The sequence below is a fragment of the Lynx rufus genome, unplaced genomic scaffold (genome assembly GCF_022079265.1).
Source record: "Lynx rufus isolate CCGP_SWC_20201006 ecotype Redwood Valley unplaced genomic scaffold, mLynRuf1.p SCAF_7, whole genome shotgun sequence".
NCBI lineage: Eukaryota > Metazoa > Chordata > Mammalia > Carnivora > Felidae > Lynx > Lynx rufus.
Genome location: NW_025814889.1, coordinates 48,802,044 through 48,821,554, shown reverse-complemented (window position 1 = coordinate 48,821,554; position 19,511 = coordinate 48,802,044). Strand labels below are relative to the sequence as shown.

Below are 19,511 nucleotides of genomic sequence, written 5' to 3'. Positions count from 1 at the left end.
AGTTTAGGAGACTGACAAGAATTTTTGTCATTATAAATGGTGCCTCAACCAAGTATTGTAGGTCTTCCTAGTAAAAAAAGGCAAAAAAGAAAAACTATAATAACAAGTAGATATTATTTATGAATGATTTCATTTACAATGAAATGCCAAGAAAATTACTATATATATTATAACTATAAGAAGTACAATAAATTTACTTAATAAAAGAGCCACGTATAAGAATTAATATTCTTCCTCTAGTCCAATAATACTCAACTATAAAAAATTATATTTTACAAAATTTGCTCCATTCCTAGGAATTAAAAAAGATGGCATAAGACCTTTATAGAGAAAATCTGAATATTCTGTTAGAGGATACAAAAGATTATATATGTCTGTATGTGTATATGGGTTAATAGCAGTCTGCCTCTAAAATAATTTATAAATTATACACTCCATGAAATTCCAATCAAAACCTCAGAAAGTTTTGAAAGGAAGATCCTTGATCAATTAACTCAAAAATTAATGTGACTGAATAAAAATTCCTGCAGAACTAACACATTTTGAAAAAAAGAAGAACAAAGGTGTTTGTACTCCAGCAACATCGTACTGGGCTCACTGGGGCGTGGAGAAACGGATGGCCGCTGGCGCCTGCAGGTGTTTGGGTGCAAGCTGAGGGAGCGCTGAGGCTGGCCCCGGGGATCGCCTACAGATGGAGGCTGGTTTGCTGAGGATTGAGTGAGCACTGAGAAAACTTCATCGCAAACGTAACGATATTTGGAGCTGAAATGGAACAAGCATTTGGTGAGCCAATGAGAGACCAAGTCACACGGACACATTTGACAGAAGACGTTCCAAATGCCACCAAGTGCACAGTGATTGGAGGCGCTGGATTCCTGGGGCAGCACATGGTGGAGCAGTTGCTGGCAAGAGGCTACACTGTCAATGGATTTGATATGCGGCAAGGGTTTGACAACCCCCGGGGTGGGGGAATTCTTTCCGGGTGACCTCTGCAACCAACAGGATCCGTACCCAGCTCTGAAAGGTATAATCAGAGTTTTCCGCTGTGCATCACCCCCACCATCCAGTAACGACAAGGAACTCTTACAGAGTGAATTACATTGCAACCAAGAATGTCATTAAAACTTGCAAAGAGGCTGGGGTTTAGAAACTAATTTTAACCAGCAGTGTCAGTTCATCTTTGAGGGTGTCAACATCAAGAATGGAATTGAAGACCTCCCTTATGCCATGAAACCCATTGACTGTTACACGGAGACAAAAATCTTAAAGGAGAGAACAGTCCTGGACCCCAGTGATCCTGAGAGGAAATTCGTAACCATAGCCACTCGCCCTTATGTCACTTTTGGCCCCAAAGACCCCCAGTTGGTCCCCATCCTCATCAAGGCAGCCAAGAAAGGCAACATGAAGTTTGTGATTGGAAACGGGGAGGACCTGGTGGGCTTCACCTTTGTGGAGAATGTGGAGAACGTGGTGCACGGACACATCTTGGCTGCAAAACACCTCTCCCAAGATGCAGCCGTCATTGGGAAGGCATTTCACATCACCAACAATGAACCCATCCCTTTCTGGACATTCATGCCCCATATCCTGACAGGCCTCAACTACGAGGCCCCCAAGTACCACATCCTGTGCTGGGTGCCCTACCACCTGGCCCTTCTGCTGTCCCTCCTGGTGACGGTGATCAGTCCTGTCATCCATCTCCAGCCCCCTTTCACACCAATGTGGGTCACGCTGGTTGGCACATTCCACTATTAAGCTGTGAGAGAGCCAAACAGGTCATGGGCTACCGGCCCCAAGTCACCATAGATGACACCATAGAAAGGACTGTGCAAAACCGTCACCACCTATGGAAGATCGAGGGAGGCACCCCGGAGATTGGGTCCTCTCAGTGCATTCCCTGGCCACTAACTATCCCCTGCGGTCCAATAAACAAGCCTCCTTCAAGTGAAAAAAAAAAAAAAAGGCCAAATATTTAAAATTGTGCAGTTCTAGAACAAGAACAAATAAATAGACCAGTAAAACAAGTAAAGAATGCATAAAGGAATTTCTCTATACATGTAACTTATTATATATATCTGGGAGATAACTAATAATGAGGTAATCAAATGTACAAATTGCTTTTTCCTCTTTAGTTTGTACTTTTATTTTAAAATTTTTTTTCAACGTTTATTTATTTTTGTGACAGAGAGAGACAGAGCATGAACGGGGGAGGGGCAGAGAGAGAGGGAGACACAGAATCGGAAACAGGCTCCAGGCTCTGAGCCATCAGCCCAGAGCCTGACGCGGGGCTCGAACTCACGGACTGCGAGATTGTGACCTGGCTGAAGTCGGACGCTCAACCGACTGCGCCACCCAGGCGCCCCTTTAGTTTGTACTTTTAGGACATTAACAAATAAATGTATACATCTGACTACATCAAAACTGAGATTTCTCTTCAATTAAGGACACTTTAGACAAGGCAAATGAATAGAAGATTGAGTGGGGAAGGTATTTTTAATTTTTAAAACTCACTAACTATATATGAAAAACCTCAATCAAAAGATTGAGTGCGCCAGAGTATCCACATAGTATTGCTTATGGTAGCAGAGTTGGAAATATCTAACATGATTATCACTAGTGGAATGACCAAGGAACATCTGATATATACATAGAATAGAATTACTATTGTAGTAGTCAGAAGCCATAACTAGAATTCTTAACTTTGTTGGTCATCAAGAGCATAATGTTGTGTGAAAAACATAAGAAAAATGCAATTACAACTTTTATTTTATAGCGTTAAATGTATATGCATATTTAACTGACAAAATACCACCTTGCATTCTTCAAAGATTAAAACATGTATGGAAAGTGGATTGGAAGAACATATATTATAAATACTAGAGTGGGTGCCTCCTGAGGGGATAAGGAAATGGAATTGTGTTTGGGAGCTGGTAAAGGAAAAAATAATAAATATCACAAAATAAACATTAAATCTTGGAATGCTTACTATAACGAGCCTGAAACCTCGCGAGGAGTATAGTCAGTTCTATTTTCCTAAAGGAAGAAAAAAAGTATTATTTAGTGCATTTTAGGAAGAGAGGTTGTGGTTGTCAGCAATAAAAGCATAAAATAAGAAACACTGACTTATTATTCACTTTCCAGAGATGAGAATATTCTGGCAGACTGACTCAAATGTCCCATCCACCTTACAGACTGGTATTCAGCAAGTATGCACCATTTTGGTAGATTATGGCCAGAGACCGCATTGGTAACAGTATCCATTTATCTGGGTTGGGGCCCTGCACTTTACCCACCATAGATGCAATTCCTCTGTGGAGACTGAATAATCAAATTACCAGAATTTGATAATAGTAAGCATTTAGATTATATAAGTGATCCCTCTCTTCTGAAACCATGCCTCCTGGCAACATCATCATTAGTTTGCCTATAGGAAAATATACCCTGATCAGAACAAGGAAATAACTGCTATACCTGCCTGCTGTTTGGTGTATATTAAGAACATTGATATTATAGTTAACTTTTTATAATACAGTGTCTGAACATACAAAGTTGAGGATGAGAACCCAGACCCTAACAAACTCGTCAAAATGGGATTGCTTTCTATGTTCACTTATTTTTGAAAATTAGATATTTGTTTGGATTTTTTAAAATGTTTCCTGGTCCCATATCAATATTTATGAGAAGTCTGAATTTGAACGATTAAAAATGGAATTTCCCAATAAATTTTCATTTTGAGGGAGTCTTTCAATAGCAAAGGACCTTTATTACCTGGGTTATTGTCTGAAGTGATTCTAAATTGTTATAAGATAACAATCAAGTTGCCCAATGCATGAGCATGCAAAACAAAGCATGGTTCCCAAAATATCTTATAAAAACAAGGAATGATATTTGATCCACTGCCTCCTTTCTTTTAATGCCTTCTCAGAGTTGACATTTTAATTATACATTCAACCATTTATTTTTTAGTCCAGGCAGGAATAATTTATGTGGTTTTTAACCATTTGAGTTACTCACAAACTAAGAAGTCTCTGAGCTCAAATCATCTTCCCCTTTTCCTAGAGAGAACCTCCTAGACAATGTGTGACTTGCCCTCTCAAAGAGAGGGAGACCCAAAGGACATCTAAACCCTTGCTACCTAGAGAGTAGAGCCTCAGCCCCCAACCCAGGTCTCCTGAATTAGAATCCCCATTTTAACAAAACCCTGAGTGAATCACATGCATTTTAAAGTTTGAAAAGCGTAGGTTTCCCCAAGTCTGGGCAATCATCAAAATCACAGTAGATCACTTTTGAAAACATTTAGTCTTGGATCTTGCCCATGGAAATGCTGATTCTCTTAGTTTGGGGTGGGTCGAAATCTGTTTTTAAAACTCCCAAAACTTGGTCAAATTCAAGAACCACTGTAGAAAATGTTTTCATCAGTAGTGCCCAGAGATTAATTCCAAGTGTAAATAGCTGTTTGGTTGCATACAGGAAATTGCTCTCCCCTAATGTGAGAGATGCCAGTGCAACTCTGAAGCACCTAACAATGTATCCTTGTGAGATAAATATTTTGTCCTATAGAAAACAGCTGGAGATATGAAGTGATTTATTCAAAATCACATGGTTAGTTATTCTCAGAGCAGGAATTGAACATAAACATCCTGCCTCAAAGTACAGGAATCCTTCCACGATGCAAGAACTCTTCTTTCCTACATCTTTTACAACCATGGAGCCTAGATTAAAATTTTCATTTTACATTTAGTGGAGCCCTAATTGTGCTTGCTCTCTGAAAGCTGGGCAAGAGTATGAGGAGGTGAGCAGAAGACCCCACCTCCACAAGTCTTGTGTTCCCTTCTCACTGGAAGACAGTACATTGGGCTAATGGAAATCCCAGTTACATCTTCTTTGTTTCCTGTTAAAGCTATAAAGTACACAATTTACTTAGCTCCAAATTCTAAATTTGAACATTATTTTCAAAATTTATGGGGAAATAAAATCTTGTAACCTCACCATCCTACCACAACCTCTATTGTTATATCATCGTTTCTAGGTTTTGTATTACATGTATTGACATAGCGACAAGTGCTAAAGCTTGAGCTCCAAGACTTCCTCAAAATCCTCCCCCCCCCATCCAAAAACAGACTGTGGTGACCTGAGAGTCACTGAATTCACATTGGTGCAGGAAGATAGCAGCAGAGGCCCGGAAGGGGGAGTTTGGAGGCTCACAGACAGAACTCCCTGTTTGCAGTCAAAACTTGGACATAGAGCATGTCTTTCATCCCAGTGACATCAACATAATCTCTGCAGAGACATTCTCCTTCTTCAGTCCTGCACAACATTCTGTTTTATTTTGATTTTTAAGGTAATTAGAAAGAGTGACATTAGCAGTGATTTTGATTAGCCTTCCATGTTTGGATTTTAAAAACTATGTAGTTTTAACCAAAAAGAAATCGTCTTGCTTCAATATTTCCCCACTCTTCAGGCAACCATCCTACATATTTTTCGGGGGAAAGTGAGTTAGGAGAGTGGTTTTGGAACTGTTGGCAGAGAAAAATGGGTTGGGCTTGAGTTTCCTCTCCAGCTATCCCACTTAATCCAGAACAATTCAGATCTATATGTTTTATTTATGTTGCACGTCTATGTTAAAATTTAAAAAAACAGGTGTCTGTGATTTTAAACATCTTGGGGAGTGGTTTGGCAATGGGGTTTTGATGTAGTGTGTGTAGGAAAGAGTAGGAGATAAGAAGTGCAGGGATCACGGGTGGCTGGGAGGAGTGGCAAATGCGACATTTCTACATGTTGCCATTCATGATAGCCAACATTAGAGGTTGTCGGTACCACTGCTTTTCCCAAAGCCAAAACCTGCACATGTATTTTTCCCATAGGTGTTTTGCATTTTAAGCTGTTTATTTCTAACTGTAGAATGAAATAATCTGTTTCCTCTGAAAAATTTTTTTTATTATCAGCAAGCCTGAGAAAAGGTACGGTAAGAGTCTTTCCAGTATCCCTAAAATCACATCTCCTTCACAGAAGTAAGACAGTGCAGGCCTGGTAGAAAAAAAAAATCTGTTTGTCATAGATTCGAAGTATCTGAAACTCTTTGATCCTAGTGAGAAGCAGAGTTCTTGGAACTCAACAAAATTTTAGCAATCTAACCAAACGTGGAAAAGATATAATATATCACAACCAAGTACCATTTATTCCATGTATACGTGCTGGTTCAATATTCAACATTTAACCGATGTAATTCACATAACAACCACTAAAGAAGAAAAATCACATGATATAAATTAACACTGAAAAAATATTTGATATAATTCAACTTTCATCCGTAATAAAACTCCTAGTACACCAGGAATAAAGGAGGGCTTTTCTAACCTCAGAAAGAGCATCTACAAATAACTTACAGCTAACATCGTATTTAATAGTGAAAGAATGCTTTCCCTGTAAGACCAGAAATAAGGCTAGGCTACCCATTCTCACACTTTTATCCTACACAGACCTGGAAAATTTTGCCATTGTAGTAATAAGGCATAAAAGAGAAACAAAAGGTTTACAAATTGGAAAGAAAGAAAACTACTACTATTTGCAAATGATACCATATATATACAGAAAATTCCAAAGAATCAACAAAACAAAACCTTCCAGGACAGTTTAGTAGGGTGACAGGATCCATGATCAGCACACAAAAATCAACTGTTTTTCTATATATTGACCGGGAACAAGTAGAAACTGGAATAAAGCATGCAATACCATTTACAGTTGCTCAAAAGAAAGTGGAAGAGTTAGGTATAAAGGTAACAAAACATAGTGAATCAGTTTGCAAAAATTATAAAATGCTCAGAAAAAGAATCAGACTTAAACACTTGGAGAGACCATACCATGATTATGGATTGGAAAATTCCACATAGCACATACATCAATTCTCCCCAAATTTATCTGCCTGCTTATCAAAATGCCTATCAAAATTTCAGACAGTTTCATGTAGACATAGTCAAACTTATTCTAAAATTTATATGGAAAGGGTAAACGTTCTAGACCTTTATTTTTCAAAACAATTTTGAAAATTAAAAATAAAGTAGAGGAATCACTTTTCCTAATGTTCCTAGGCTTCCTACATAGCTGAAAGAATCAAGAGAGTATAGTAGTACCAGAAGGATACAAATGAAGATCACTGGAATAAAATTGAGAACCCAGAAATTGACCTACACAAATATGTCCAATTAATTTTTGACAAATGAACAAAAGCAATTCAGTGGAGGAAGCGTTTCTTTTTCAATAAGTGGCGCTGGAGCAATTGAGTATTTATTGACGAAAGAGAGAAAGAAAGAAAGAAAGAAAGAAAGAAAGAAAGAAAGAAAGAAAGAAAGAAAGAAAATGAAACTTGACCTATATCTCACACATTATACAAACATTAACTTACACAAAATGTAACTTATACAAAGATAGGTTGCGGATTTCATGTAACATTATAAAATTCTTAGAAAAGAACATAGGATAAAATACTGGGGATTTAGGACCAGCCAAAGGGTCCTTAACACTTAACACACCAAAAGCACAATTTATAAGAGGAAAAAATGATAAATTGGATTTAATCAAAATTGAGAACTTTGTTTAGCAAAATATCCTGTTAAAATACAGAAAAGACAAATTGTGGACTCCATATATTTGTTAAACCACATAGGCCTTATATTCAGAAGCATATGAAAATATGTTCAACATCATCAGCAATCAGTGAAATAGGAATTAAAATCACAATGAGCGATAACTACATACCTATCAGAATGGCTAAAATGAAAAATAGTGATGACACCAAATGCTAGTGAGGATGCCAAGAAACTGGATCACCTATATGTTGCTGGTGTGGATATAAAGGGATAAAGCCACTCTGAAAGACTGGCAATCAAGGCGGGGAAACCAAACACAAAACCACCACGTAATCCAACAGTTGGCTCCTGGGCCGACTTACTTAAGAGTAATTAAAACTTATGTTCACAGATAAACCTATGCACAAATGGCCATAGCAGCTGTATTCATAATAGCAAGAAATTAGCAAAATTCTAGATGTCTTTCAACAGCTGAATGGTTAAACAAACTGTTACCTCCATACCACATTTTCATTCTACTTAGAAATGAAAAAGAATGAACTATTGAAACATGCAATTTGAATAGATTTCCAGAGAATTATGCTGCTTTAAAAATATCCAATTCCAAAAGGTTCATACTATTTGATTACATTTGTATAACATTCTTAAAATGACAAGATTATAGAAATGGAGAACAGATCAGTGCCTGCCAGGGGTTAAGAAAGAGGGAGGAGGGAGGTTAATTTCAACAAACCTTTCAACAAAGGTTAATTAAAAATTTTAAAAAGAGGTTATCTGATATTACCTCTGATGCTGAGAAAACTCAATCAATTACCATACTATGCTTTTCTATCCCAAAATAAGAATTTTCTATGCCTACTCTGAGTACTTCTCTCCCACTCTTGACCTTTGCTGGAGACACTGTGCTGTAGACTGTCAGCACTCACCCACACTCCTTATGATTTTATCACTGGAGTGGAAACCCAACCAATTTTAAACTGACTGAAGGCTTTCTTTGCAGGCCGGAACCTGCACAAACCTGGCAACAAGTGCTGAGGGAACAGTTTCCCTTTTACACTAATCTCTGCAGCATCCCCTAACCCACAGCCCTTGGATGAGCAAACTATGAAGTGCATTTTCTACATCAGCTCCCAGGGAGTTCCCCAGTAGAATCAAGATCCAGTAGCAAACAGTTGTAATTGGCTTGTCATGCATCGCCCATTTTTGCATGGCTTCTCTCCCTTTCTCAATTTCCCACCCTCTAGCTGGTTTTTTCTTGGAAACACCACCTCCCAGTCAAACTTCTTGCATTGGGTCTGTTTGTATTGGGTCCTTGCATTTGGGTCTGTTTCTGAAAAACCCTAAACAAGACACCTAACTTCAAAATTCTGGCAGTGAATTTTGGTGGGCCTGGTATGGTCTCATTTTTCCTCCGCTTCCTGCACTTCACATTTCTGCACTTACCTGGACCTTGAAAGCTTGAAAATATATGAGATCTGAGGTCCTATTCTTTTCCCATTCTATCTGCTTTCAGCTATGAGCAATGAGTCCAGTACCTATCCAAACATTCATGGTTCTAGTACAATTGTCATTCCTTATTAACTCCCTGAACTCAGCCAAGACACAGGACCTCACTGGGTCTTTTATTTCTTTCTTAGATAAATAGGGATAACAGTACTTTCCTGCTGCCATCACAGATTTGTCATGAAGATAAAATGTGAAAGTAAGTGGGAAAGAATAAAGCGTGATGAATGTGAAGTCAGAACACTTGTGCCTTCATTTTCACAGGGAAAATTCTTTCTGAAATCCCACTGCCCTGCTGGGACTGGCTAGGGGGATGGAGGAGTCTCTGCGTTGCCCATTTCACCTTCCCCTTCAGGGCTTTCTCCTCATTCCGCCAGCCCCGAATGGCTTTTGTAAGCAGTGGAGGTCTGGTTATGTTCTATCTTATTAGGAACATCAAGATATCCAATTCCCTTTTCACAAATCCTGCTCCAATGTCATTTCACGTTCAGCCTAAGCCAGCGAAGGAGCTTCAGTGCGGCAAAAAGGACTTGTCTGTTCATTTTGTTGTCTTGCATGAATCTCTAACAAAGCCATTTGATTTTTAGGATTTTCTCCCTCCCCACAGTCATAACAGAGCTATGCCATTTTTCCTCTCTTTCAGATTCAAAGGGAAGATGTGGCCCAAGGCAGAGAATACTTAACAGATATTCATTTTCCATGTAGCTCTCCCCCTGCTGTGGCTTAATGTAGAGATGATGAAGGCATAGCTCTCATATAATCTGGGTTTTAAATAACTGTGACAAAGGTCTCTCTCACACTTCCTGGCTAATGTGGTGCAGATCCCTTGAAATGAGAGAAAACTTAAGAGTAAAGAAACGAGAAATGTGTGGGGGCTCAGGTTCTAAGAAGTCAGCCCTCCAAAGCCTTCTCCCGATTCCAAATTCTCTGTTTCTACATTTTTTAGAGGCAGTAGTATCTATAATATCAAAGAGACTTTTACATTATACTCTTATTTTATAGCTGTGTGGCCTCCAACAAGAGATTTAACCTTGTGAGCCTTCCTCTGAAAAATGGGGCTAAGAATGATGATACCTTCCTTGTGGGCAAAATGGTTAGTTCCTAGCACGTAGTGGGCTTTTGGCAAATGTTCACTGCTTTTATCATTATCAACATCATCAACAGCATTAATGCTATTTCTTCAAAAGTATTGTTATGGTCATTTAGGATTTTCTTCTTAGAAGATCTATAGTTGACTAACTTTTTCTTTCTTTGAATGGCAGATATAATGGGGCCCCCGGGTGGCTCAGTCGGTTAAACATTGGATTTTGGCTCAAGTCATGATCTTATTATGGTTTGTGAGTTCAAGTGGGTTCTCTCTGCTGTAAGTGTCAAGCCTGCTTGGGATCCTCTTTCACTCCCTCCCTCTCTGGCTCTCCCCTCTCTCTCTCTCTTTAAAAAATAAATAAACATTTTTTTCAACACAGCAGATTATTCACTTGCTTCCAATGGCATAGAAGAACTGGCTGATTTGAGAATCTATCCTACTCCACAGAAAACAAAATTTTCATAAATATCCTGAGAATCACCAGTTCTTCCCCTGTAATGCTTGGCATGAACAATCAATGACAAGAAAAGGTATCCACCTGTGTTTCATTCATATCGTCTTTAGTTTCTTAAAGGTGCATCATAAAGCAGATATAGATGGTTAAGTAAACTAATTACCTGCCTATTTTCAGGAATTAAGGTGTACTTTTAAAATATATAACTGACTTTGTTTCTTTTTTTAGAGGTAGTTTTAGGTTTATGGGAAAATTGAGCAAAGAGTATAGAGTTCCCATGTACTTGTGTACATTTAAAATCAAAGAAATAATAAAACGATAGTTATGAACCACCTACAAATAAGACTCCATATGGGTACAAAAAGTACGTTCTCTTATAAAAGAATTCCCTGGGCAAGTTTTTAGCAGGGTATTCTAGCCAAAGGAAATAATATACAATGGCACCAAAGTGAAAGCAAGCATGAGAGAGTCTCAAATTAAAGAGCAATGTGCTTGGGCGCCTGGGTGGCGCAGTCAGTTAAGCGTCCGACTTCAGCCAGGTCACGATCTCGCGGTCCGTGAGTTCGAGCCCCGCGTCAGGCTCTGGGCTGATGGCTCAGAGCCTGGAGCCTGTTTCAGATTCTGTGTCTCCCTCTCTCTCTGCCCCTCCGCCGTTCATGCTCTGTCTCTCTCTGTCCCAAAAATAAATAAACGTTGAAAAAAAAATTAAAAAAAAAAAAGAGCAATGTGCTTGAGAATAGGATGCAGAGATTATATAAATAAGAGGTGGTGCTTGAGAAGAGGCAAAGAGAGAACCCAAAAGATATTGAAAAAATGTAAAGATTTTACCTTACAGGTAATAAGGATCCACTCAAGAATTTTGCAAAGAAAAACAACATAATCAGACGGTGTGTGTAACGGCCAAAGGCAGGCTGCCCCGAGACGACCCACTTGAGCATGAAGATCATTTTTGAGTTAAAAGTAATCAAAACCCAGGGGCGTCAGGGTGGCTCAGTCGGTTAAGCATCAGACCTCGGCTCATGTTTGTGAATTCAAGCCCTGTATCAGGCTCTGTGCTGACAGCTCAGAGCCTAGAGCCTGCTTCAAAATCTGTATCTCCCTCTCTTTTTGCCCCTCCTCTGCTCACACTCTGTCTCTCTCTCTCTCAAAAATAAATAAACATTAAAAAAATTTTTTTAAGTTATCAAAATCCAGCAGATTCAGGAAAAGCTCTTTGCTTTTTTATACTTCTCCTTTTCATTTTCCCAAACCAGTGAAATGAGATAATCAGGTCTCAACTGCCTAAAAAGAATTTAGATAGAGGACTTGCTCCAGGAAGAGAGCAATCGCAGTAGATAACTACATTATAATATGTACTAGGTGTGGTAGACAGGGAGGAACGTAGCAAAGGCTCTTTGGTCAAAGTCATCTATGTTCCACTGTTTCTGAATGGCCCAACAAACATTTGTGTACCAAACATTTACTCTTTTTCATTTTCCTGTGAGTCGCATTCTTTCCCTCTGAAGTCCCAGACTTCTACATCCTTCTCCTTAGTTCAGGATGACACGTGTACCTCATGTTGCCTGACTGTCTCTGGAAGTTCATGTCTGTGTGGATTCCCCACACATATGAAATTAAATATACTTTTCTCCTGTCAATCTGTCTCTTGTCAGTTTGATTCTTAATCCTGCTAGAAGGACCACGAAGGGCAGAAGTCCAATAGAAGGACCTTGAAGGACAAAGGAAGTTCTTCCTCCTCAACATGTACTAAGGTCCTTCTGAAAACAATATGTTGGATGAATTAAGGAAAGTCAAGGCTAGGTGGGTGGGAACTAATGAATCTGTTGAATAATTAAAAGGAGATTGTTCAAATGAATGTCATTGGGACGTTCAAGTAGAACTATCTAGTACCATGTAAGATGTCATACTTTGGAGTCCAGAAAAAGATATTTGAGCTGGAGATAAGATTTCGGGTCATAAGTTAGTTGATGAGATTTCCTAGGGAGTATGCATAGAGAAGAAAGGGGGGGGGCTAAGATCAAACCCTGAAGAATACTAATATTCATAGGACCAGCCAGAGGAAGCAGCTCTAGTGGAAAAAGAGCCAGGTAAGGGTGATGTCATGGAAGCCAATAGAGAAAATGTTTTAAGAAGGAGGAACTAATCAATGAGGCTCTATGAAACATGCTTCTAATGTATTTGGTTACCAGAAGGTCATTGATAACTTCAACAAGGAGGAATTTGCAATAGATTGAGGTGTGAAATGTAAGTCAGTCTTATGCATTGCTGAATCCCTACCACCTAGCAAAAAGATTTGTTCTTCTCATTGTTCAGTACTTATTGAGTGATTACACAATATATCTATTCCTAGGTCATGTAACAGGCAATGAGCAAAGAATTGTTGTTCTTTCTTGTCAACTGTACTTAACATTTAGTGATCCTCACTCTGATCTGAAAGCTTATCTGACAGACTAACACAACCACACTCAGCTACACTCTCTACATTCTGTGTTCCTACTCAATAATTCTTGCCAATATTTTAGAGCAAAGACTCGCTGTTTGCAAAGTAGCTTAAAATAAAATTTAAATACTTTAAAATGCTTAATTGTAAAAAATGTAACATAAAACTTACCATCATAGCCATTTTTTAACTATATAGTTCCCTATTGTATTGTACTATTCCCTATTATACTATTAAGTATACTTACATTGTTGTGCATTAGATCTTTGGAACTTTCTCACCTTGCAAAACTGAAACTTTACCCACTGAAGAGAAACTATTTCTCCCTCCCTCCAGCTGCTGGCAACCACCATTATACACTCTGTTTCTATGAATTTGGCTATCTTAGATACCTCTTATAAGTGGAATCATACAATATTTGTCTTTCTGTGACTGCCTTATTGTCCTCAAGATTCATCCATGTTGTACCACATAAAATGGACCTATTTTTAAAACATAGCTATCATATGTTTTCACTCATATGTGGAACTTGAGAAACTTAACAGAAGACCATGGGGGAAGGGTAGGGGGAAAAATAGTTTCAAACAGAGAGAGAGGCAAACACATAAGAGACTCTTAAATACAGAGAACAAACTGAGGGTTGATGCGGGGGAGGAGGGGAGAGAGGAAAATGGGTGATGGGCATTGAGGAGGGCACTTGTTGGGATGAGCACTGGGTGTTGTATGTAAGTGATGAGTCGGGAATCTACTCCCGAAGCCAAGAGCACACTGTATACGCTGTATGTTAGCTCACTTGACAATAAATTACATTAAAACAAACAAACAAACATGGTTTCAGTGTTTTTCTTGTAAATGTTCTAAGAGTCCAACAACACATGCAAGTCACACAATTTCCAGTTAGGTAGGAATCATGAGAATTTTTCCATCCATTTTGTGGCTATCCTTAACATGGAAGAGATCATTCTTCTTATTAGAAATCATTCCATGACAGGGAACCACTAATTTTGAGAGCACTACTGCATTTTTTCAAAAAACTACTGCATTTTTTAAAAAAACTACTGCGTTTTTACGGGGCGCCTGGGTGGCGCAGTCGGTTAAGCGTCCGACTTCAGCCAGGTCACGATCTCGCAGTCTGTGAGTTCGAGCCCCGCGTCAGGCTCTGGGCTGATGGCTCAGAGCCTGGAGCCTGCTTCCGATTCTGTGTCTCCCTCTCTCTCTGCCCCTCCCCCGTTCATGCTCTGTCTCTCTCTGTCCCAAAAATAAATAAACGTTGAAAAAAAAAATTTAAAAAAAAAACTACTGCGTTTTTTCAAAAAACCTCATCATTAAAAGCTACAACGCTCTACTCTCTGTACTGTTCTGAGGATGCATTTATTGAATCCTAGAATTTGACAGACGTAGAGGAAGTATAGAATGCCAGTTTAGAGCACTTGTTTTTCTTAAAACCTCCTAACATTCTTCAAGTCACCTTTGTCTTTCTGGCTACTAGCCCTTCTATTCCTTGTATCATTAAACCGTAGTTACTTATTAATCACCCCCTAGAAGATGGCTGCAGTAACGATGTGCCCGTAGGGTAAGCTGTCTGGTTTGGGAAAATGAAAAGGGGGAGTCATATAAAAGAAGAGGGTTAGAAACCATCCCTAAAAGCCAAAGACAAAGGAAAGGCAGTCTGGCGTCTCAGCTGCTACCTCCTACGCTACTAGATTTTACTATAATTAAGCTCTCAGCTTCCAACTTAGTACGACTGTGATCTCCAGCAGCATTTCACTTATAGAAAGCCTGAAACACATTTCCACATGTCTTTATGTGTAGCTTGGTCTACAGAAAATTTGCAAATGAAAATGAAACTCTGAAATGATGTCTAAGTTTCTACATAAAGAGGAGGTGGGGCTAATCCAGTCACTGTACGTATATCTCCGCTTCTGAATTCTGCCACATGTGGTATATCCCCGGAAGAACTGGGTGCATCTTAGTCGATGTCGTTTTTCCTCTCGGCCTGGTGCTAAAGTCTAGACTGCTGAAGCAAACATGTTTAGTTATTTTGACTAGGGTTGAGCAAATAAGCACTAAATCTTGCCTCCAAACTTGAGCTGATCCTCATCATAACCTTTTAGGAAGTTCCAAAAGGTCTTGTTGCCTTAGGTTTTCAGACTGGTGTTTCACTTGTTCCCCTGTTGTCTACCAGCCAATTCCAGTCCTGAAAAAATATATATGCTTTAAGAAAGATTTATCGGCCCTCCATACAGGATATAAGGGGGAAGGGGAGGAGGGGGAGGGGAAATCCATGATTGTTCTGTGTAGGGAGTTACTGAAAATATCTAAAAGTTTTTGCCAGGCAAGTATTCTTTCCACCATGGAACACAAGCAGCTTATAGACATATCGTGATCTTATTACTGAGATTTAATAAGATTTCCTTTTTGGGAAGACCTATACCTGCACATTGAGATTCTCAGAAATTCCTTTAGATGGAAGATGCTAAGAGTTGAATTTTACTCTCCCGTCTACCCAGATATAACTGTTCACTCTTGGATGCCTTATAACTGCTGTTGAGCCCCGGGGTTAGGTGATGAAGGATGGCCTGCATTTTAATTAAACTACATGATTCTCCCCGAGGATGGATTTGACTCTCTCTGCCTCCAGGTCCTCCGTAGTTTTGAGTTACATGCCCTCAGCCTCTGACTTACATGTGAGGCACGGCCATACAAAAATAGTAATTCGTGACGCTTTTATGGAGAACACAATCACAAGATATGGTCTCATGTATTACCTTAACACAACAACCTGAGATAATCGGGTCTGGAAACAGAGCCCCATTTCATAGATAAGGAAACTAAGCATAAAGTCATGATTTAAAGACCAAGAGGGGAGCAAAGTGGGATCCTAGGTTTTCTGACTCTCCATTGTGGTTTTCATCTGCTGGTTATCTGTGTAGGCACTAAAGGGAAAGCCACATTGTTCTCAATATTTCATCTTCCTTTCAGCTTTCTTTCTCCCCCTCATCCCTGCCTCCCCCTCATCCGGTCTTCTGCGGTTCTCTGGAAGTTACCTCTGTGTCACAATAACCAGCTCACATTTACCCTTTGTAGCCACTTCCTACAGCTTCCTGAACTTCTGGTTTTCCTCAGCTCCAGAAACCTCTCATTCTGTCAGTGCTCTCTTAGATTCTTGGAGCCAAGTCACATGGAACTGACGGGACATAAACAGTTCAGTACAGATGGGGTGCCTGGGTGGCTCAGTCGGTTAAGTGTCCAACTTTGGCTCAGGTCAAGATCTCACAGTTCATGAGTTCAAGCCCAGCATCAGTTCTGTGCTGTCAGTGGGGAACCTGCTGTCAGTGGGGAACAGACACCCTCTGCCTCCCTCCCTCTCTCTGCCCCTCCCCCCCTCAGAAATAAATAAACATTAAAAAAAAAATAGTTCAGTGCATTGGTTCTCAACCAGGTGATTTTGCCCCACGGGAGAACTTTAGAAGTGTCTGGAGCTATTTTTGTGCGCCTGGCATCTAACAGGTAGAGATCAAGTGCTGCTAAATATCCTACAATACACAGGGCAGCCCCCAAGACAAAGAATTACCTAGCCAAATGCTAATAGTGCCCCCAAATGTCAAGGTTGAAAAGTCTTGGCTTAGAGCAATAACCCATCCCATACAACAATATCTATTACAAGCATTTACCCAAAGGAGGAGCCAATGTCAGGTCTTTTGATCACCACGTGGTTGGAGAAAATAATAGGTTTCAGCAGAGGAGATGGGGTAGTGGAAGGGTATGGTGGTGTTTTCAGTCATGTCATGGGATGAATAACCTACTTGGATTGGGTTAACTGATAACTCTGGACACCATAAAGCCACATTCAGTTTGCAGCGTTGCTCCATGGCAACACAGCAGAAACTTGCCACAAGGGGAAAGTAGAAAAACCAATGACTCCAAAATTCTCTCTTTCAGAGACACCGAAGGTTTGTTATGAGGCTGCCCCCCAGTGGGTCTCCAGCTTCCGAAGGTGACCTCTTGGCAAATGAGTCGCCAGTAACCACATAAGATGGATATGTGATGGGCAACAGCCTTGAGGATCAAAAGACAAAAGATACATTAAATGTAGTATCCCATGTTGAGGAACACATTGCAAACATGAGAACTTGAGTGTGAGGTCTTCAGTCTGCCTTACTGGATCTGTCAGAGCAGGTGGTCATGTAATTTCCATTCATTCTGTACAATAAGACATCTTTAAAAAATTCATTCTGGGACCTATGCCATGTACATGTCTAACCAACAGTACAAAATTCCATTCCATCTCGTGGACAAAGAACAATTTGCTCTCAGCTACACCTTCCTTTCTTCCTTCTCTGACATCAATTCTGTTCGTGGTACCTCCTCTTGAGCCCCATGTGGAACTAGCTCAAAGACAAAGATGTCTTTTGACCCCACTATGCCTCCACTTTCATGTTCATGACACGTATTTACAATATTTGAATGAGTGATCATCACTTAATTCTAACACAGTTTTCAGGAAAGAGCATTTTCCTTAAACATTTTACTTTCCAAGTCTAATTATCTCAATCCCAAGAATTTCTCCCTTCCCATTTAGCTAAATCCAGGGGCCACTCTTTATTATCTACTTTCTGGATCCCAGTTTTATACTTGACATTTTTCTATGCTATGTGCTTAACCACTTTCCAGCTTCAGCTGCAGACACACTCAATTTTTATCTTACTGCTTCTTTATGTTACCAGAACACTATATGCACTTACATTGCTTCCTTTCCTTCCGTGTGTACTATAGGACTGGAACTATATGAGGATGTAAATTCTAGCTGCCACCAAGCATGGAAAATTGCATTTATTTTGAACTTGCATCCCAATTGATGGTAACCCACTAGTTACAGGTTAGTTTATCTACTGAGATAAATGGGCTTGAACTAGCTACTAACGTTTCTCCTTTCCACAATCAATTTTGAGAAACAACTACATAAGGGTGTGGGGGTGGGTAGTAGGGAGGAGTGTTTGTGATTATAAGAAAGAGAGAGAAAGTAGGAAATTATTTTGGTGTATTTAAGGGTGATAGAAGTTCTTGTTCTTAAATAAGACCCTATCTGTGACATTGGCCTATGTAGTACATACAACATAGCACAATTTCCCCTTGTTCTTCCATTTCAAGATTCAAAGTACAAGGATCATGCTAAGAAAAGAGGGATTTGGGGCTGCATTAGTTTCAGTTCACTATTGGAGCCTCTTCCAGTGGTTGACCCTTATTTTTCCTTTGGCAAGGATAAATTTTTGTTTTGCTTAGAAAATCTTTTGCTGTTGGCTGTGGTAGACATTTCAAAGAAGGACAGAATGAAGGAAATGGAATGAACTGTGTGATAGAACATTTTCCTTGATTTTTTCCCCTCACAGTAGAAGAATGGGGGGTCATTTAGGATGAGAAAAATAGGATGTGTTTTGACCTCCCTGAAGCAAGCACCATATTATTTTGCCTTCCCACAGAGCCTAGTTAAATTTCTATAACCAGTGAGTGTCAGGAAAGTATCATTATCTGACTGTTTTTGTCCCAAAAGTCCAAGAAAAATACTCAAATAAGAATTTCATGTGAAAATATACATTGTACCTTTATAAGAAATTACTGTTTAGAAAGTTGAATCCACCCAGTGAAAAGTATATATGGCTTTAAACCTTTCAGTGTGCTGCTCCCTAGTGAGCGTTTGTTAAAAAGACAGCTAACTCTTCCAGAACTGTACCACAGGCAACAACACTGGGGTCTGTGGGGCCAGATAGGTAGTGGTGTTGGTGGGAACGGGCAGAGGGGATCAGGAAGGGCAAGAAATCCACCAAAGACCCTGAGACCGAAATACAGAGACCAAACCTGGGTGTTCAATGACTACTTATGAGAAGTATCACCACATTAATAGATTTTGCAGACTAAGCCAACCCCAGGCCTAAGCCATGGCAAGCCCAGTGATCACGTGCAAACTGTCTTTTGCAAACTAGGGACTGATGGGAGTAACCGAGAAGCAATGAGCAACAGATTGGTCTACCAGTTGGTGTAAAATAAACAAAAAAACCCCCGAGGTTCATATACGCAGTCAGAATCCTGTCTCGAAGAGCTGCCTGCATTCTTAGAAATACACCAACTATCCACATTACCTGCTCGTTGTAAGTGGTGTCTTCTCACTTCCTTTTATTATTTAAAAAAAAAAAAGTTTTTTTGAGAGAGAGTGCATGCAGATGAGCAGGGGAGGAGAAGCAGAGGGAGAGGGAGGGAGAGAATTTTAAGCAGGCTCCGCCTCAGTGCTGAACCCAACACAAGCTCAATATGGCAACTGTGATATCCTGACCTGAGCCAAAATGGTTCAACCGAGCCACTCAGGTGCCCCTTCTCACTTCCTTTTAGTCTTTAGAGTTACCCTACGCACACACAAAAAATTATTGCAGGAAAGATGGAATTTGT

The 19,511-nt window shown here is 39.7% G+C and overlaps 1 pseudogene; it reads left to right on the top strand.

Moving 5' to 3' along the window:
- The first annotated feature begins 767 nt into the window (after window positions 1-767).
- LOC124501860 (sterol-4-alpha-carboxylate 3-dehydrogenase, decarboxylating-like) overlaps window positions 768-19,511 on the top strand; it is a 46,838-nt pseudogene continuing 28,094 nt past the window's right edge.